General features: G+C 46.6%; 1 protein-coding gene across 2 annotated transcripts in view; it reads right to left on the minus strand.

Moving 5' to 3' along the window:
* P4HA1 (prolyl 4-hydroxylase subunit alpha 1) overlaps window positions 1-7,333 on the minus strand; it is an 83,456-nt gene extending 76,123 nt beyond the window's left edge. For both annotated transcript variants that reach the window (XM_004583469.4, XM_036495874.2), the window contains exon 1: window positions 7,184-7,333. The gene's annotated coding sequence lies outside the window, so the exon portion shown is untranslated. The remainder of the gene's footprint in view (window positions 1-7,183) is intronic.
* Between the last annotated feature and the right edge of the window lie 11,556 nt (window positions 7,334-18,889).

Here is an 18,889-nt window from a genome sequence, read left to right on the forward strand (position 1 = left end):
ACACACATTGTGCATTTTTTAAGGAAAGTGAACTACATAACACTGGAGTATAAGGAAAGTCATGAAACTCATGATATTCGAACTATTTACTAAATAATGGGAAGTAAACACATAAATGTATGTAAATGTCCTTCATTCTATGTCATTTCAAACATAAGATATATATATTATTCTTCAAGGACAATGTTCAGTAGATAGTAATATTCAACAAATGCCTGGGCCCGGCGGCGTGGCCTAGCAGCTGAAGTCCTCACCTTGAAAGCCCCGGGATCCCATATGGGCGCAGGTTCTAATCCCGGCAGCTCCACTTCCCATCCAGCTCCCTGCTTGTGGCCTGGGAAAGCAGTCGAGGACGGCCCAAAGCTTTGGGACCCTGCACCCGCGCGGGAGACCCGGAGGAGGTTCCAGGTTCCCGGCTTCGGATTGGCGCATACCGGCCCGTTGCGGCTCACTTGGGGAGTGAATCATCGGACGGAGGATCTTCCTCTCTGTCTCTCCTCCTCTGTGTATATCTGGCTGTAATAAAACGAATAAATCTTTAAAAAAACAAATGCCTAATGCCTCTAATGCAGAATCAAGAATGTCTTTAGGATAATTTCATTTCTTGGAAATTAAATACTAATTCAGACTTTCTACACATTATTTTTCTTACTATTTCTTCAAAATTTCAGAAAACAGTTCACAGTTGAAATCTTGAAATCTGGGCAACAAAGTAGGTATGAAGTTAAAAAATACATATTCAGGGCCCAGTGCAGTAGCCTGGTGGCTAAAGTCCTCACCTAGCATGCGCCAGCATCCCATATGGACGCAGGATCTAATCCCAGTGGCCCTGCTTCATTTCCCATTACTGTGGCCTGGGAAAGCAGTCAAGGACAGCCCAAAGCCTTGGGACCATGCAGCCATGTGGGAGACTTAGGAAAAAAACTCCCAGCTCCTGGCTTTGGATGAGCTCAGCTCAGTCGTTACAGCCACTGAGGGAATGACCCAGCGGACGGAAGGTCTTTCTCTCTGCATCTCCTTCACTCTGTACATCTGACTTTCCAATCAAAATAAACCTTTAAAAAAAATCTTAAATGTTCAGAAAATAAATCAAAATAGACACCTTCAATTAGTGACTGAAACTTTACATATCTCCATTTTTACTATTTACTCTTGGAAACATTGCTAACAAACCTTATTCCAAAGTCTTAAAATCTTTAGAGTCCATTTCTGTCACTTGCGCAGACATACATAAGGACATTTAGCACAGTGCCCCTACCTGAGGCTTTGCTTCCCAAGACTTCAATTACTCACACTCAGCCACAGGATAAATGTACTATCACAGTGCAATGACAAACAGATATTTAGAGTACAATAGTAATGATGTAGGCAGCCTAGACGCGCCAAGGAGAAGCCACAATGAGCTTTCTTTACAGGATACTTCAAGAAGTTTACAGAATTAAAAGGCAAGTTTAGTAGCACAGTAGGTTAAGCCTCACCTGCCAACACAGCATCCCTTTATCTAAGTGGTGGTTCAAGTCCTGGTTCCTTTGTTTCCAGTTCAGCTCCCTGATGTCTGAGAACGCAGCAGAGGACGGTCCAAATACTTGGACTCCTGCCCCCACATGGGAGACGCAAAGAGAGTTCCAGGCTCCTGTGTTCAGCCCAACCCAGTCCTGACTGTTGGAACCATTTGGGAAGAGAACCAGTGAGCACTGCTCGCTCTCACACATGCTTGTTCCCTCCCTGTCTCCTAAATGTGCCTTTCAAACAAGATAATCTTTTCTTTTAAAAAGATTTAGTGCAAAAAAAAAAAAAAATTGGTGAAGAAAATGTGTAAAATCCACGCATACTTTTAAAAAGATTTATAAGAGTAGAGTTACAGAGAGAAAAAACACCCAGAGTTTTCTTGTGATGGCTCACTCCCCAGATGACTGCAATGGCAGGAGCTTCTTTGGGACTCACATGGGTGCAAGGGTCCAAGGACCTGGGCCATCCTCACGCTCCTGCACAGGCACAGAGAACTGGACTGGAAGTGGACACTGGCACCCACGCCCAAATGGGATGCAGTCATAGTGCTAGCTCCAGCATGGCTTTTATATAACTTTTTTTCATAAACTTGTGAAAATAAAGAATTCTCACACCATTAGTTTACTGCTGAATTTTTTAAATCTGAGAGGCGGTCAAGCTCCCAAGCACTGGCTCACTTTCAGATACCTACAAGAACCTCAGTCACTCGAAGTTGCAAGCGGGAAACTGACCCCAGGTCTCTCAAATGGGTGGCAAGGACCTGACCACCTTAGCCTTCAGCTGCTGCTCCCAAGGCCTGCCTTAACAGGAAGCCAAACATAGGAGCACAGCCAACTCTCAAACCTTAGCTCCCAATACAGGATGCAAGGCTCTAACCGGCATCTTGACCATCATGCCAAATGCTTGCCTCCTCCACCAACTTTCTTTTTTTTTTTTTTTTTTAATTTATTTTATTTTTATTACAAAGTCAGATATACTGAGAGGAGGAGAGATAGAGAGGAAGTGGAGCTGCCGGGATTAGAACCAGCAGCCATATGGGATCAAGGCGAGGACCTTAGCCACTAGGCCACGCTGCCAAGCCCAGCCTCCACCAACTTTCTAACGGCCACTTAACAATTTGCAAGAGACTACAATCATGTAACTATTATTAAAGTATATAATAATTGCTCTACTCTATTATTACTGTGGTTTATTACATCTAACTTATAAATCAAACTGTATACTGGATATGCCTGTATAAGAAAAACCATAGTGCACACAGTATTTGGAGCTGTCTGTGGTCTCAGGCACCCACTGGGGGTTCTAGAACATACTGTAGTTCCTATGGATAAGGTGAGACTGCTGTACACTGTGACATTTGATGAATGATACACTATTCAATGCCTTCTATTTTATAACTTGCATTTATTGGCTATTAATTTCTGGGTCTTACTGAAGTTTCTAAAATCAAAGTAACTCCGATTCCTGTAATGGAAATTTCTAGAAATGTTTCTGTGTAACTGACCACAAAGATGAACAAATGTTCATAAGGGCCTTCAGTATTACTCAAATATCATTCCTAACATAAAAGATGTTATACATTCTCTTATTTCTGAGTCAGACCAGGGCCCATGAATCTGGAGAATATTCAAAATTGTGTTAGCAGGCCCTCTAATACATGGTTATAGCTCAGAGGCCTGTGCACACTTTACAGAAGTTCATCAATGTTATTCTGCTAAAACTCCTCTGCTTTCTCTTCTCCTATGTTTAATCTTTCTAGTATTCTGTCTTTTCTACACTGGACACATTTACATGAAACACTAAGCAGGAAGAAGTTCAAAATGGAAGCAATTCATTGAAGGTGACTTTGTAAGAAACATGAATTTATATACTAAAGTTTTAGCCAATGTCCAAAATACTAATATTCACACTGAACATCTAATGAAAAAAATCAGACAGGAATGCTTAACTGTATTAAGCTCAAAAATTGCTGCAGTAATATAAGTTTTGAGGTTTATAACTTTTCATCAAGTACATTTCACTAGAGAAAACTAATGACAGCTTCAATGAACACAAACTTCAGAATAGAAGCAAAGCTTGAACTAATTTCATTCTATAGATACCCAGTTTGATTCATTTCATTTACTCATACATTTATGCACATGCACATACCTTTACAGTTTAATGATAAGATTCAAGCTCTTACTCCAAGAGCAATAATATTTAATGATAAAGGCCATAATATTTATTTTTGCTGGGTTAAGCCACTAAAAGGTGAACATCCATCAAGGATGTTCAAGTCCCGGCTGCTCCACTTCTGACCCAGCTCCCTGCTAACGATCCAGGAGAGCAGCAGATGCACCAAGTGCTTGACCCCTGCGTCCATGTGGCAGACCGGCAAGCAGCTCCTGGCTCTGGCTTCAGTCTGGCCCAGTCCTGGCTGCGGCATCTGGGAAGTGAACCAAGCAGAGAACTCTCTCCCTCTCTGCCTTTCTAATAAATACATCAAATCTTAGGAAAAAAAAATGACTTTTACCTTCAAGCCTGTTTCACTTCCAGAGTGAAAAATCAAAGATATTTATCATAATATATTGGGTGAAAGAGGTAGAATGCACCGAGTATGATGCATTTTCATTGTATATACAACTTAGCAATTCAATTCTACCAACTTTAACATTAATTAAAATTCTTTTACTTATTTATTTTTAAGATTTTTAGAAAAGATCTTCAATCCACTGGTTCACCCTCCCTGACACCTGCAACAGGCAAGGCTGGACCAAGCCTAAGCTAGAAGCCCAGAACTCAGCCTGGGTCTCCCATGCAGGTGACAGTAGCCCGAGTTCTTGAACCATCACCTGCCGCTCCCAAGGGTGCGTGTTAGAGACAAAACCTGGAGCAGAAGCAGCACTCTGACCCTGACACCAGACACAGAGGTGTCACCGACCTAATGCCCATCCCTAGTCAGTTTGACATAAAAAAGCTCATGGTAAGATTAGGGGCAGGAAATGGTTGGTGAAATTCAGGTACATGTTCATGTTTGCATCTTTTGGCCAAGGTCCACATCTTCCAAATTTTTTTTTTTTTTTAAGATTTACTTATTTTTATTGGAACATCAGATATACATGGAGGAGGAGAGAGAGAGAGGAAGATCTTCCATCTGATGATTCACTCCCCAAGTGAACGAAACGGGCCAGGGCTGCGCCGATCCAAAGCCAGGAGCCAGGAACTTCTTCCAGGTCTCCCACACAGGTACAGGGTCCCAAGGCTTTGGGTCATCCTTGACTACTTTCCTAGGCCACAAGCAGGGAGCTGGATGGGAAGTGGAGCTGCCAGGATTAGAACCAGCACCCATATGGGATCCCGGCATTTTCAAGGTGAGGACTTTAGCCACTAGGCCATGGCACCGGGTCCCCTCTTCCAAATTCTTAAAGGACTTTCTACTCTCTAAACAGGTTGCTAACCATTCCCACATATATTACAGACCAATCTAACAGCAGTGGTCACATCCCAATGGACAATTAATTGCTAAGTAAAATAAAGTATTTCTTGCACAGGGACAAAGGCTCACAAGCATTACGGCTGTCCGAACTCTGGTTGCCACTCTGGAATAAAAGCAGGAGTTTGAACTGACTTGTCCTGTGAAAAATAATGCGCCAAATCTACCACTCACTCAGCAGTAACAGGAGAGGTTAGCAGCTCCTCACCACAACGTTAGGATTCACCTGCAACTGTCTGGACTTGAATGATGTGAAACTTTTTTTTTTCAATAGTTTTTTGCATTGTCTCAGCTTTTTTGCAAAAAGAATCATTTACATTTTTCATCTGTGTTGCCCCAGGTCTCCAAGACACAAAATGGCCAACTGTAATTATCCTCTCCCTAGGGTCCTTGCTTTCAGCATTTCAAAATAACTCATTCTGAAAATGTCCATAGCAACAGCATCACCCATCTCCAAGAGATAAAGTCATCTTATTCCCAGCCAGTCCGTGGACATCTAACAAGCACTTGCTTCCAGCTATCAAAGATGCTGGCAGGAATCACAGGACAATGCTCCAAAACCAAAGCCGACCTCGTTTTTACTCAGAAAGAAAAAGGCAGAATTCAAAGTTCTTAAGATTCTGAAATAACACACCAACAAACAGGATAAAAGCCAAAGTGAAAGAGAAAAAAAAATCACAGACTGCCTATTCAAGCTTCACATCAAGGCAAACATTCAAAATCATTCCCTTTCAGCTTCTTGAGTATTTTTCCATTTCAGGTAACCATTTTCTCCAAAGAAACGTGATTTTAAAAAATTCTTTTAAAATGGTAACTTTCAATGCTCCCGCTGTGCAGACTGAATTTTTCATTTGAGTATTTCAGGAAAAGAGTAGCCTCATTCATAAGTTCCATCTAAACCTTAAAGGGGAAACACGTTTCTTGCCAGAAACGTGGGGGTGGAGAGAGATGGGGAACGGGCACCGAGTTGCTGAAAAAACGCACCAGTGCCACGTCCTCCCCCCGCCCCCGCTCACGTAGTGGCCACTGCATCCCTCCAGAGCGCATTCCAAGGGCAAGCCCCAGAGCTGCTCTCGGAGAAACGGTGAGGTGGAAATTGGCAAGTTTCTCTGGCCTTTCAGATCAACTCCTAGCAGGGTATCCAGCCGCTTCTTCATCGCTTGCCTAACAACTGCGCAAAAGCCCCACTTCGTCTAGGACACATAAAAACTTTACTGCTCACATACGAATTTTGTATTTAATAGTCATCTCTTTTTTCTTTTTTTAAAGGAAGAAATGGTCTCATTTTTATCATACCATTCCTTCCTCCCTCCCCTTTAAACAACATACATCTGGGGGCTGATCCCTTAATCCAACTTGAAATTCTCACATGGCCATGGAATTCGTTTGAACTTCTAAAACAACCTCTTACATACTCGGGGGAGCCATGACAGAGACAAGCTCGTGCGTCTTTAAATCAAGATTTATGAGGGAAGAAGAGGGAAGGAAGCAGCCCAGCTTCCCCGACAGGGTGATGTGACAGCCAACAGCCTTCTCCTCCGCGGGGACAACAGCCCCTCAGCTGGGCGCCCCGCTTAGGTCCAGCTGCTGGGCAGCCGCCCACGAGCTCGGCGACAACTTTCTGGGTAGGTACCACTTCTCCGACCAGACCCACTCTTCCACGGGGCAAAAAAAATGACCCGCAGCCCCTCAGCTTCAGCTCGTCAGCTTTAAATATCAGCGCTCCTCTGCCTTATGCTAAGCATCTGCGGCTGTGGAGGCCAAATAAAGAAGACTTCACGTCCTGCCCTCACGTTCCCCGCAGCTTTGTAGCAAGGACCAGGTGAGAGGGAAGTTTAGAGGAGAAAGAAAAAAAAAAAATCAACAGGGTGAGTCTTCCACTCTGGGAAGAACATTCAAGAAAAGTCCTGGGTCTCTGGGGCGGGGACAGACGCCGCTGCTGCAGCCACAACGGCCGGAGGCGGGATGGGGGCCGAGATGGGACAGGGCAGCGCAAGGAAGGACCAGCCGGGGGTCGCAGGAAGGACTTGGCAAGGTAAACTGCGGCGGCTGTGCTCAACTGGGGCACCCAAGCTTCCTCCCCAAGCCCTCCCCGCCAAAGGCAGGGGGAGACCGGACCGCTGCAGCCATCCCTCCCCGGGCGCCACCCGTCCCCGGGGCCCTCGGTCCTCAGCCTCCGGGGCCTACGGAGCATCTCACCTGGAAAGTGGGACGGGAGGACCGCACACGCCTGAGTTCCCGGTCGCCTGCCCCCGGGCCTAGCTCTTCCCTTGCACCGTGCCCTCAGTCCGCTGGCGGTGCGACTGGGCAGCAGAGGGAGCCAGTTAGCCCTTTTATAACCTCCAGGCCGCGCCGCGGAGGAGGCGTCCTCGGCTCTCGCTACGTGAGCCGGATCACACCAGCGCCCGTGCCACTGCGCAGGCGCCCGCCCTCCCCCACCCGTGGCCGCGGCGGGGGAGGGGCTGAGGCGAACCACCGTGGGCGGGGCCGCAGGCCGGGCGCGGAGCGCGCCTGCGCGGGCTGCTCGCCACGCCGCTGTTTCCGTGGTTACCGCGAAGGTCCCGTAGCTTCTCGCTCCCGTTCAGCGCCTTCGTTTCAGGGTCAGCCTTGAGATCCAAAGAGAGGGCTCCGGTACCAAAGAATATACTTTAAAAAGCATACGGAGAACCAGAAAGGATAGGAAGCGAAGTAGACGGGGAAACTCAACCGTGGTATTTCAGCTGGCTAGGCTCCCTGTCGCGTCATCTCAGATCTTGCAGGAATCTCTGCTCTATCACCAGGCTTTATCAGCAGATAACAGACTGAGTGCGCCGGAGTCAGATTATCGGGGTTCAGCTCCTGACCCATTCCGGTATAAAGTTGGGAGTTAACAATATCTCCACAATAACGGGCTAGTCTCTAGGCCGAGGGAGAATTCCATGAGATCATGAAGGGGTAAGAAATTGGATTCTGCTGTGATTTTAAGTGATCCGTGTAAGACATAGAATGTCGTGTTCGTTCTTAGTGTTGCCGTGTGGGCAGTATTCCTGCAATCAGCAAGCCCTACTATCAGGAGGCAGACAGTGAGGGAGATAATGCTACCTGGTCGGTGAGAGGGGCAAATGTTATTTGTGAAAAACAAACCCAAAAAAAGTGTTTCCGAAGTTAGTCATGTACTCCAAAACCCATAGCAGCAATTAACACTGAAGTCTCACCCGGAAGATGGGGTGGATTATAAAAATATGCAATTAGAGAATAGGCACTAAGTGGACCCTAGGTAACCAGAAAAATAGTGCCAAATTCATGAATCTCAAAGTTCTGTCAGGAGGCCCACAAAGTCACCACTATTTTCATACCAAAACTTCATTTGCCTTTTTCAATCTAACCTCACAATGCAAATGGTTGTTCCAGAGATTTCCATTTATCTGAGGGAATTCTTTTAAAGAGACTGGCAGAAATCTCAGGCTCTTCTATGTTCTTTGTGCTTTGGAAAATATAGTTATTTTCGTTTCACAGTTATTCATGTTAACATGTCAGTGACCATTTTTGAATGAACGAATGAATACCGTGCACGCTGAGCCCCACGCATGCCCTAAGTGTTGCCGCCCTCTACAGCCCTCAGTACCACTCAGCAGTGTGAAGTGATCAGAGCTGCCAGCCTGAGGGCAGATGAACCACGAAGCCAACCAGGCGTGCTTTAGTTCCACTGCCGCTTTCCAAGTCAGTGGCATTTGTGCAACTTGTGAAAGTAGATATTTTAACTGCAGTTTCTGGCTAGCAGTGACTTCCCTTCCGCATGTTTCCTTTTGTTTAATGGTGTTGGCATTTGAAAAATTTAGCTGAAGTTGACTCAAGGATACATTTGGTTTCAGTTTAGTGGGATATATTTTTGTAACCTATCCTCGCTTGGATGTGTGCTTAAGAAACTGCCAGCTGTCCCAGTGTGAGAGCAGCATCCCAAGAATATGCCTACCTCCCACTGTGCTGGCCCACCCAGCACTGGTGCAAACATAGGTACCGAGCATAGGTGTTCTAGCATAAAAAATATGTGGAAGGGATCCAGCGCAGTAGCCTAGTACCTAAAGTCCTCGCCTTGCACACATCGGGATCCCATACGGACAACGATTCTAATCCCAGTGGCCCCACTTTCCATCCAGCTCCCTGATTGTGGAATGGGAAAGCAGTCAAGGGCAGTCAAGGGCCGTGGGACCCTGCACTTGCATGGGAGACCCAGAAGAGGCTCCTGGATGCTGGCTTCAGAAGGGCTCAGCTTAAGGATGTTGCGGCTACTTAAGGAGTGATCTAGCAGACTGAAGATCTTCCTCTCTGTCTCTCCTCTCTATATATCTGACTTCCCTATAAAAATAAATAAATCTTAAATATATATGTGTGTGTGTGTATGGTACAAAAGAATCATGGCTAACATTTAGGGACCCTGAAGTTAGCCTGTGAGAAATTGCTGCAGGTAATGAATGTTTAAAACTTTTAGGGGCCATGTGGTAAGCTAAGCTTCCACCTGTAGTGCCAGCATCCCATATGGGTGCCAATTCATGTTCCCACTGCCCTACTTCCAATCCATATCCTTCCTGATGGCTTGGGAAAACAGTGGAAGATGGTGCAAGTGTTTGGGCCACTCTACCCACACGGGAGACGCGGAGGAGGCTGCTGGCTTCAGACAGGCTCAGCTCCAGCAGTTGCGGCCATTTGGCAAGTGAACCAATGGATGGAAGATCTCTGTGTCTGCCGCTGTCTGTCTCCTCTTCCTTCTGTAACTCTAACTTTTAAACAAAAAAGAGCTTAAAATTGTTAAAGATTTAGTTTACCAATGCTTAGACAAAAAAAGCAATTCTTCTCCGTCAGAACTTAAGATAGCATCTCCAACAAGCAAGCATCATTGGTTTATTTTTTTTTTTTTAAGATTTATTTTATTTTTATTACAAAGTCAGATATACTGAGAGGAGGAGAGATAGAGAGGAAGTGGAGCTGCCGGGATTAGAACCAGCAGCCATATGGGATCAAGGCAAGGACCTTAGCCACTAGGCCACGCTGCCAAGCCCAAGCATCATTGGTTTAAAGGAAGCTGATAACCATCAGTCAAATTTCTAAAATTTGACAAAAATCCTAAATGTATGATATTTATATGAGATTATCAACAATGAGGTTTCAGCTGAAAGACCCTTTTCTGACATCCCTCTATTGATAATCTAAAACATTTGCCTACTGGGCCTAGTGCAGTAGCCTAGTGGCTAAAGTCCTTACCTTGCACGCACCAAAATCCCATATGAGTGCCGATTCTAATCCTAGCAGTCCTGTTTCCCATCCAGCTCTCTGCTTGTGGAACAGGAAAGCAGTCAAGGACAGCCCAAAGCCTTGGTGCTCTGCACCTGTGTGGGAGACACAGAAGAGCCTCCAGGCTCTTGACTTCGGATTCTCTCAGCTCCAGCCATTGTGGCCACTTGGGGAGTGAATCAGTGGAAGATCTCTCCTTTCTGTCTCTCCGCCTCTCTGTATACCTGACTTTGCAATAAAAATAAAAATAAATAAATCTTTAAAAAAAGAGAGACCGGGCCCGGCGGCATGGCCTAGCGGCTAAAGTCCTCGCCTTGAAAGCCCCGGGATCCCATATGGGCGCCGGTTCTAATCCCGGCAGCTCCACTTCCCATCCAGCTCCCTGCTTGTGGCCTGGGAAAGCAGTGGAGGACGGCCAAATGCATTGGGACACTGCACCCGCATGGAAGACCTGGAAGAGGTTACAGGTTCCTGGCATCGGATCGGCGCGCATCAGCCCGTTGCGGCTCACTTGGGGAGTGAATCATCAGACGGAAGATCTTCCTCTCTGTCTCTCCTCCTCTGTGTATATCTGGCTGTAATAAAATGAATAAATCTTAAAAAAAAAAAAAGAGAGAGAGAGAGAGAGGCCTAAAAAATGTAAAGAAAAGCAATATAGGGCTTGGTGGCGTGGCCTAGCGGCTAAAGTCTTCACCTTGAAAGCCCCGGGATCCCATATGGGCGCCGGTTCTAATCCTGGCAGCTCCACTTCCCATCCAGCTCCCTGCTTGTGGCCTGGGAAAGCAGTCGAGGACAACCCAATGCTTTGGGACCCTGCACCCGCATGGGAGACCTGGAGGAAGTTCCCGGCTCCTGGCTCTGGACTGGCACAGCACCAGCCATTGCGCTAACTTGGGGAGTGAATCATCAGATGGAAGATCTTCCTCTCTATCTCTCTTCCTCTCTGTATATCTGACTTTGTAATAAAATAAATAAATCTTAAAAAAAATCTGTGTTCAGCTATTCAACTTAATCATTCCTGCTAGATTATGATGAAAATGAGAAGCAAGTTGAAAAGTACAAAGAGAATAATATCAGTCCCCTTAGAATAGCATTTCTTTAAACCCTTAATGAGTGTCTCTTGTATCTGGAAAAGGTGAATGTGTTTATCAACTAATATTTGTTGGGATGAGTATTGTGGTACAGTGTGTTAAGCCACTACTTGGGACATGCACAGTCCACATCAGAGTGCCTGCATTGAAATCCCATCTGTATTATTTATCCAGTTTCCTCTTAGGGCACTCCCTGGAAGGCAGAAGAGGAGTTGGGTCCCTGCCACCCACGTGGAAGACCCAGATGGAGTTCCTGGCTGGTCCCTGCCTGTTACAGGCATTTAGGGAGGGAAATGGCAGATGAAAGATCTCAGTTTCTCTCTCCCTGTTGCTATTTCAAATAGATAAACATTTTAGTAGCTATGGTAACAACAAACAATGGCACTCAATGAATAAGCCTCTAAAAAAAAAAAAAACCAGAGACAGGCAATCTAGCCCCCCAACTAAGGCACCACATCCCAAGTTGAATTACTCAGGCTTGATTCCTGCTTCCAGCTCCTGATCACAGCAGACCCTGGAAGTAGGGTTAACGGCTCAAGTGGCTGGGTCCCTTCTACCCATGCGGGAGACCTGATACACATTCCTAGATCCTGGCATTGGCCCTAACCCAGTCCTGGATATTTGAAGCATTTGATAATTGAACCAGCACATTAACTCACTCTCTGTCTCTCTCTATATATATGTGTGTGTGTGTGTGTGTGCATGTACATGTGCTAGGGCCCGTGCAGTGGATGTGGAGAACACGAAGGTGTGAAGAGAACTGTTCCATTGCAAGCATGGCCGCAAGGAATTTCCCATTGCATGGCAAGGCCTGGTGGATGTCTCTGCAACCACCTGAGGTGGTTCCACCTCCCTTTGCATGGACACCGGATCACCCCCTGAGAATTCTGTAATCTATTCAGGCATTGTTTGCTGCTGTGGAGTTGGTGTTTACTATCAATGTGAGCTTCGAAGTTGATGTTGCTGATAAGTCTTGCCAAACAGCCTTTTACAATTCATGGTGTCTCTGTCTCTGTCTCTATTGATCATCCTTGATCTTAAACTCCTTCCTTCTGTAAAACATTTCCTCCCTTAACTGATTCAAGATTAAGTTGTAGAATGAGGACTGTAGTAGGAATGTGTTACTGATTGATATGCATGTCTATTGAGAGACTTAAGGTGAAATTCTACTTTAACCAGAATTATCCTTGGAAACATCCACTTGACCATGACATAAAAAGTCTGTGCCAGAGTTTGTGATTGTTTCTTGTATAAATAAAGGGGACAGGGCTCGGCGGCGTGGCCTGGTGGCTAAGGTCCTCGCCTTGATCCCATATGGCCGCTGGTTCTGGTCCTGGCAGCTCCACCTCCTCTCTGCCTCTCCTCCTCTCAGTATATCTGACTTTGTAATAAAAAATAAAATAAATCTTTAAAAAAAAAGGGGGGGGGGACAGCTTTCTTGCACTGTCCATTATGATCCTGAATCATAGGGGTCCATTTATTTTCTCTACGCCTACTCCACACACCCTTCGAGTTCCAAACTTGGCTGGAGCTGGACTCTGGCATATATGTATATTCACACACCACAAACACATATATATAGGTATGTATATAGTGTGTGTTTTATAAAAGTTTTGTTATAAACATTTTATGGCAGGATGAGTTTAGGAGGGTTTCGGACCTTGGGGTTGGGGCAAAAGCAACTCCCTACAGTGTGGCGGCTGTGGGGGGTGCCCCAGCCAGGCCAGACCAATGCTGAGGACTAAGGACAAAGTCACTGCCGAAAGTGACTTTAGGCAGTCAGCACACCAAGTGGTGCCAGGCTCTGCCTACTGGCCGCCCAGCAGCAAACTCTGGCGTATTTAGGTTATGTAATTGCTGCCTAGGGAAACCCATGAATAAGGCCAGTGTGAGTGTAGGTGAAAGATTAATTCTGGGTGATTCCCAGCAACGGGGTCACGAAACTTTCTGGCAAGTGTGGGGACGGAGACCTGGTGGTTTGGAGGGGAGTGCCCACAAGATCTATTTGGGCCAGACTGATTCTCCAGCCTAAGTGGGAATCCTGAGATGAACTGTTAGCATAGAGCATCACTGCCTGCCACACACCAGTCCACACCAAAACTATGGACGGGGGCCTGTCTGTCAGGGCTAAGTACCAGTACCTGACTGGGTGGTAGAACAGTGGACTGGCCACACTTGGCACGGTCAAGACACTAACCAGCACGTGAGAGAACCAGGTACAGGGGTAGATTCTGTGGGGAAATGTGGGCCAAACCCTGTGGAAATACAAGTCCTGCTGGCTAGCTCCTGAGCTGGGGTGCCAATGGGCTGAGCTAGGTGTGACCATGAAACCTGCCATCACTTCTGGGTAAAGCAACCAACAACAGTCTGGGCAGGTCAAGACAGCAGCACCTGAATGTGCATCCTAAAATAGGTTGTTGGTGGGCCAAGCTGCAACTGGAAGGGGGTGGACTGGGAAAGGCCGAGCAAACCTCAACTCACAGGGAAGAGCTAAAATCAGGAATGGAGCACAGATCATGCCGAACTAAGCTCTTACACCAACCGGTCTGCATGAGCCAGGGATACTAGGCCACAGCATCGAAGGCAAAGGTTGAGAGAGATGAGGGGCTAAGCCAACTGGATCAGAGCAACCACCGGCATGCGCGTAATGTAGGGCTGGGAATAGGCTCAGTTGGGGAGCTGTGAGAGTACACCCTTGCTGGGTTGGGGTTCCCACGGGAGAGTGCAGGGGCCGGAGTAGGGGGGTGTATTCTGGTCTGGATATGGCTGCAGTCTCCCTTGGCACAAGTGTGGACTGGGGCTGGGCGCACCTAACTGGGCTACATGCCAGCACCATCTGGTGCTCTGGAGGACCAGGGTAGACGTAGAACGGACTAGGCTAGGTCTGTGCCCATGAGTGAGCAGTGTCTGTATGTACAAGCCTTGGCTGTGCTGAAACATCCAACAGTAAGAACCGGAATGGATTGAAGGCCAGCAAGGAGGCCTGGCCAATGGACCCACTGGTATGCACAAGATCTGGCACAGGGAGAGGTTCTGATGGAGGAGCTTGGGAAACTCCTCTGTTGGGACACAGTCCCTGCAGGTGACTGCAAGAACCACGATAGGGGGTCTGGCAGCGTGGCCTAGTGGCTAAAGTCCTCGCCTTGAAAGCCCCGGGATCCCATATGGTCGCTGGTTCTAATCCCGGCCGCTCCACTTCCCATCCAGCTCCCTGCTTGTGGCCTGGGAAAGCAGTCAAGGATGGCCCAAAGCCTTGGGACCCTGCACCCACGTGGGAAAACCCGGAAGAGGTTCCAGGTTCCCGGCTTCGGATCGGCGCGCACTGGCCCGTTGCGGCTCACTTGGGGAGTGAATCATTGGACGGAAGATCTTCCTCTCTGTCTCTCCTCCTCTCTGTATATCTGACTTTGTAATAAAAATAAATCTTTTAAAAAAAAAAAAAAAAAAAAGAACCACGATAGGAAGAAACCCAGACCAGGCCAAAGATACCCACCAGTATACATTTGGCATAGTTTGGGGGCAGACCAGGCTGAACCAGTTCACATCACCCACTGGTGAATCTGAGCACCAGAATAGAGTGTGGGTCGGGCCTTGTTTGGTCGCGGCACAAACCAGTACACATCATGGAATGCCAAGGTGAGGTGAGCCGTACCAGATGTGGCTGCAGCACCCAAACAGCACACGAGAGAACCAGGGAGGGAGGGGCAAAGCGGCAGGGGTAATGTGGGCTCCCCTGCTGGAAAACCACTCACACTGGAGAGTGTGAGTTGGGATGGGGGCAGACCAGACCAGGCAGGGCTACAACACCTGTGGGCCTCATGTGAGCCAGATCAGGGAAAAGCCAGGCTGACTACTCTGACTATTCTGACTGATGCAAGCAAAAATTAGAGTGGGTGAGGGTTGATTGGGCTTTGCCACAGCATCAGCTGGCAGAGACTGGCACTGGGGGCTAAATCTGTCAAGCTAAACTCCAGAACCACCTGGAAAGTGCCTAATCAGGGAGTGGGAGTGGCCTAGTAGGAGAATAGTGGGCACTTCCCTCTTGGGTTACCACTTCCACTGGAGAGCATGAAAACCAGGACAGAGGCTGGGGTGGCTAGACAGAACAGCATCCATCAGTATGTGTGTGGGCTGGATAGTAGGGTTGGGTTGGGTTGCACTAGACTTCAATGCCCATTGACATGTATGAGAGCTAAATGGGATGTGGGACAGACTGAACAAGTGTGGTACATAGTGGCAAGCATGGGAACCAGGGTAGGGGGCAGGCCTGGTGGGGGTTATGGGAGTCGCCCCAACTGGGCTGCAGCTCCCACTGGTTTGCATGAGGGCCAGGTATGAAGTAGGCAGGATTGGGCTGGACTGCACACCCATTGGTTAGTGTGGAAGACAGGGCTAGAAACAGAACTGACCCAGCAACTGCAACCACCAGCATGTGCGTAAGCTGATTGGGACAAGGGATGGTGCCTGACCCTGTACTGGCAAGCACACACCAGAATCAGGTCTGGGATCACCTCAGACAAAGTTTCTTTTGGGATCCCTCCAACTGAACTGCTGATCTCAGAACCCCAACCATGAAGGGACTATGTCAGCCAGTGGATTCTGAATAGATTTCATCATGCTTGGAAAGGCGAGATTGACAGCAATTCAGACCTGTTGAACTATCAAAACTATTTGAGCAGGACCCTTGGAGCATGCCCCATGTCAGGGACCTGGGATGGGTTGGGGGGATGGGTGGGAGGCTGGGTGGGGCTTCTCCCTTTGTTTCTCCCCCAACCCCAGATACTTGGGAAAAAATGGTGATATTAGTGTGGAAACAATGGTCTTGCCCACTTTACTGTAGCCCTTGAACCTTTTGCACCCTAAACAACTGAGATTATTAAAAAACACAACAAAAACTTTGTTATAGCCATTACATACTAAACTCTAAAACACACACACACACACACACACACACACACACACACACAACCAGCCAGTGACAAGTTTCCCACCTTCCAAAGTTAACCAAATAATAACAGCCTTACATCTGCACAGGAGTCATCATGTTTCTAAAGCTGATGGCAATGTTGGTCTCCTGCCTCCTTTGAAAATCAGGCAATCTCTTGGCCCTGGCAGGGTAGCCTGCATGTGCCAGGATCCTAAATGGGTGCCAGTTCTAATGCAGCTCTCTGCTTATGACCTGGGAAAGTAATCAAGGATGGCCCAATGTCTTGGGACCCTGCACTCGCATGGGAGACCTGGAAGAGGCTCCTGGATGTTGGATTTGATTGGCACAGCTCCGGTCACTGCGACTGCTTGGGGAGTAAATCAATGGACAGAAGATCTTCCTCTCTCTCTTCCTCTATCCTGAATCCTCCTTTCCCCAAATACTATATAAGCAGAGAGCTGTGTCAAACAAACACAGCACTTCTTTTTTTTTTTTTAAAGATTTATTTATTTTTATTGCTAACTCTGATATACAGAAAGGAGGAGACAGAGAGCAAAATCTTCCATCTGTTGATTCACTCCCCAGATGGCTGTAGTGGTCGGATCTGCTCTGATTAGAAGGCAGGAGCCAGCAGCTTCATCTGAATATCCCATGTGGGTGCAGAGTCCCAAGGCTTTGGGGCGCCCTCGATTGCTTTCCCAGGCCACAAGCAGGGAACTGGATGGGAAGCAGGGCCGCTGGGATTAGAATTGGCGCCCAAGACCCTGCGCAATAGCCTAGCGGCTAAAGTCCTTCCCTTGAACTAGCTGGGATCCCATATGGGTGCCAGTTCTCATGTGAAAGGGACTTTGTCCTAGCTGTGGAGGTGAAGAGATGAGGGATCCTAGATGACAGCTGAAACAGGAAACCATCTGAGTCACTGAGCTCCAGCCACACTGAACCTTGATGGCTGCGCCAGAGGGACCAGACTGTTGACATGGTATGACCCCAGTAGGCATCAACACTGTAGGTCTCCCCATAGATGACATCTCAGTCCCCCAAATCAGTTACCTTGTAAGACACAAGAACTTAGCTGGTGTAGTGAACTTAAGGAGCTTCAGGTGGAGATAGCCCAATCTTATTATATGAAGTTCCTTATAACTGAGAATCTGGGGTTATTGCAAAGGCTCAACAGCTAATCTTCCTTCCTGTGGTGCCAGCATCCCATATGGGCACTGGTTCATGTCCCTGCTGCTCCACTTCCAGCTTGCTGCCTATTTCCTGGGAAAAGTAGCAGAGGATGGATGGCTCAAGTCCTTGAACCCTGCACCCAGAAGAAGCTCCTGATTCCTGGCTTCAGATCGGTTCAGCTCAACTTTGCCACTTGTGGCCACTTGGGTAGTAAACCCGAAGATGGAAGATCTTCTATCTCTCCTTTCTGTAAAGGAAAGCTCCCTGCTTGTGGCCTAGGAAAGCAGTCCAGGATGGCCCAAAGTCTTGGGACCCTGCACCCATGTGGGAGAACCGGAGGAAGCTCCTGGATCCTGGCTTAGGACAAGCTCAGCTCCGGCCACTGCACCACTTGGGGAGTGAAATTAGTGGACAGAAGATCTTCTCTGTCTCGTCTCCTTTCTGTATATCTGACTTTCCAATAAAAAATAAACAAATAAATCTTTTAAAAAAAGAAAATGGAATTAAGAGATAAACTTATTTTGGTACAGAAATTTGTTTAAAAATAAGCAGGTGAGGGGTTACAAAAATTCATAGGAAATACAGATTATGAAAAAATAGTATGTATGTAATTCAACCTTGTTGAATCAAAAAACTCTTAACACCACTTCTCACAAACTTTTTCCTCTCGTCTCATATAATCTCTTATTACACCCTCAAGCAAGTAAGGCCAGCAGTGTTAGTTATGTACAAATTAAGTTAAGGTTTCTAAGCTTTGAACAGTGACAGAAGAATGATATCATAATCAATAACAGAAAGTTGGGAAGGTGGGCTAAGTCTGCAAAGAAGCTGAAGAATCTCATTTGGAATCAGTGAGTTTGAAATGAGAGGGACCTTCACCAGGTACACTTGCTCCTTTTCAATTTTTTGGCATCCTTCTTTTATACTGTATCACTTGTTGAATATAAATGGTTTGAGTGGTGAATATTAAATATTTTCAAGTTTGCACAGGATTATGCAACAACCATTCTACCAAGCATGGAAAATATTTACACATTTTAAAGGCGTTGAACTGAAAACAAGAAGTTACTTTTGAGAATAATGCTTCTATTTGTAAACAAACAGAATCTGACTTGGCTGTCTGAAGGATCCGTAGAGCTTCGCCAGTCCATGCGTTCTTCCTTCCAAATGAACTTGTCAAGTTATCAAACATGCCAGGCAAGAATGCCAGAAATCTCAGCTTTACTTGGTGAAGCAAGATTCAGCATTTAGGACCTGGAGTTCATTCAATCACAGAATCACAATTTAGTAGAAAGAATAACTCTTCACTTGGAAGGAGCAATGGCAGAAATCAGCGAATTTAGGCTGCAGTTTACTTTGTAAAAAATTTTATTGATTTATATTATTTGAAAAAGAGAGAGAGAGAAACCTACCATCTGCTGATTGATTTCCTTCCTAAATGCCTCCAAC

Source organism: Ochotona princeps, chromosome 13 (assembly GCF_030435755.1).
Source record: "Ochotona princeps isolate mOchPri1 chromosome 13, mOchPri1.hap1, whole genome shotgun sequence".
In the NCBI taxonomy this organism is placed as follows: Eukaryota; Metazoa; Chordata; class Mammalia; order Lagomorpha; family Ochotonidae; genus Ochotona; species Ochotona princeps.